A 2878-nucleotide genomic window follows, 5' to 3' on the forward strand; every position below is an offset into this window, starting at 1 on the left:
ATATATATGTGTGTGTGTGGTTCACACATATATTACACACAACCATGAGGTGCGTAGAATGATGAAAGAGATTGGCAGTATTTGCGCATATCGATCACTGTTAGCATCTGCGTGTATAGCATGGAATGTCACAATTTGTAGCGTATAGATACAAGAATGATTATGTATAGATACAAGTATAGTTGCGTATAGATACAAGAATAGATAGCGTGTGTATTGTGTTTGTAAGGTTTACCAATTTTCCGCCATTCATTCATTATTCCTGGTTAAGCGACATACGCACACCGAAAAGAATCGAATTATCAATCTTTATATATTTCCTAGTGGTAAAGGCTGCATCAAGTTTGGGGCTGTGTGGGGTTTTTTGGTACTGATGAGTCTCTGAACCATGACACTAACTAGCACCATTCACTGCTCTACGACGAGGGTGATGTTTATTTGTGTCGGGATGGACATATGCAATGACTAGTATCCGACGTACATGTATTTACATCTTTATGTATATGTCTGTATGATGGTATATCTATGTATATATACGTATATAAAAATTTATGTCTATCACCCGCTTACATTGAAGTCGGGCGACATGCAGGCGGCTGTTCGTAGATGCATCCCTAGGCCACAGTGTGACCCAGTACTATTAAAGCGCATGAGCTCGTTGCCCACCTTGTTAAGACGTTCGGCGTATCTGAGATGAGAATTCAATTCGCGACTTCTCAATAGAAGTGGTAAACCAGTAGTACGTCCACAGTCGCAATGAGATGATACCGCTACTAACATACTTGGGACCATAACCACGTATTATACTCGTTGTGCAATCCCGGAAGAGCTGCTATTTGTATGTGATATGAGCGACCCCTCACGATGGTATACTTTGCATTTACAAATGAGTGTAAGTATCCACACGCGTGTGCATGCATATGAATGATTAAACTCGCGTGCAGAAGGTGGTGCTCAAGTGTGCACATGAAATTCTGCACGCATTCGGCGACGGCGCCAATGAATATGCGCGCATGAAGAGGTGTATACGATTGTCAGTGGCGGTGGTAAATGAATGTATGGTGCATCCGACAAGAACGTAGAGTGTGTGGTGTACATGACAGAGGTTAAAAGAGTGAGCGCGCATTTGCATATGTGCGCCTGGGTGCGTCTGTGGATGTACACAGTCTGTTTACTAGTTCGATTAGCAGCACATGAATTCAGGCAGCTTTGTCTGCGGGAGTATTGTAGCAGTCTATGTTCATTATGAGTCGGATGATGCACATGACAGATAGACAATAAGATACTAATGCCGTGTGCTCCATTATGAGCGTCCTGTCGACATAAGAGTTAAACAAGCAACAGCTAAGACAACCTACTTGTCGGGCACGTATTACCGTTGCTTCACTAGGCGAGTGTTGTGTATCTTAAAAATGCGCACCACCCGTGGTGTGGGTGGCATCGGTTTCTGCCATTGCGACAGGAAGAGGTTCTTGATTCATATGTGCTGGTCATGTGCAGTGGTAAGGAGTGACATCGCCCATCCATTTCCTTGCATGTAGTATGGAATGTATACATGTGTCATAAGCATGCATTTCTATACATGAGAGCGAACATTTGCTTGGATTCGTACATAGTACATGCATCCATCACCACTCGCCTGAACGCACACGTATTCTCAAACACGAAGGTACACTCACCTGGAAAGTACGTTCTGTGTTCACTTTCCTCAGGCGCGTTAGACCTCTCTGCCTCGCTAATGTCGCGTGTGTATCGCTGCAGAACCCCTTACTACGCTCAGAGCTACTCCCACACCCGGGCAGAGAACACGTGCCACCTGTTCGGGCGGCGAATTCGAAAATGGCATCATCTTTAGAATGACAAAAACTTACAATGACATAATAATTAAAATGGCATGACCTACGTTTGAGTACATCTATAACTTTATATCGGCTGGTTCACTCTAATTGATATCCGCTACTGAGTCCCATACCACACTCGATTTCCCTCCACACAACCTTTGCTGAAAATGAATTACGGAATACTGTATGGGAGTGTGTGTTGTCCGTAGGGACGGCAGTAGCGAAATGTTGCTTGGTAGTGTTGAGTGAATTTATACAATTTGTTTTTACTTAGGTGTGCTTCCCGCTGCAGCACCCTTTTGCACAGGCCACCACAAGAGGTTGAGAACGAAGACGCTAAAAATACTTATTTAACCTTGAACTAATAAGATACTTTCTCGTTGCCAAACCCCACTAGACGCATTTCAACTCTCATCAATGAGGCTTGCTCCTCGCTACGTGCACCTATTCCAACCTAGAAACTACTCACACACCTCAGGCCTGAGTACGTATCATCTTTGGTAAATACGGCAGTGTGTGTTTAAAATATTATCTGAGAGATGTGTATGTGTGAACAAGTGCATATGTATGGATTCATTATGATAGCATAAACAATTTTTTAACGTGTATATGGAGAGACCGGATATTGATGTGTATCTGTTGTCCTAAACACGAAATACATCAAAACTCGAACTCTGGAACATATACAATCGTATATTCGCATACATTCCATCTATGCATTTTGACTGCTCTCGTATAGCACGAAGAAACTCACCGGTGTGCGTGGGAGCCCTCTCAGCTGTCAGAACAAGGGCGTGATTCTTGGCATGGGCATCGCAGCAGTAGTTTGTCTTGGGTTGTGACTGATTGCGACAGTCTTTCATATGACGCTGCCGTGCAATCTGTAGCTGGTTGTTTTGTGTATCTTTCGTTGTCCTATGATTTATGGTATTTGTTGAAAGTTGGTTTTGCTTTGGTTCAAGCCTTCACTGTGGCCTGTGACTTTCTATCAATACCACCATTATGCTCAGTGTTGATATGTGAGCTTCCATGTTTTG

This window comes from Sphaeroforma arctica, assembly GCF_001186125.1.
Source record: "Sphaeroforma arctica JP610 unplaced genomic scaffold supercont1.81, whole genome shotgun sequence".
Classification (NCBI taxonomy): domain Eukaryota; class Ichthyosporea; order Ichthyophonida; genus Sphaeroforma; species Sphaeroforma arctica.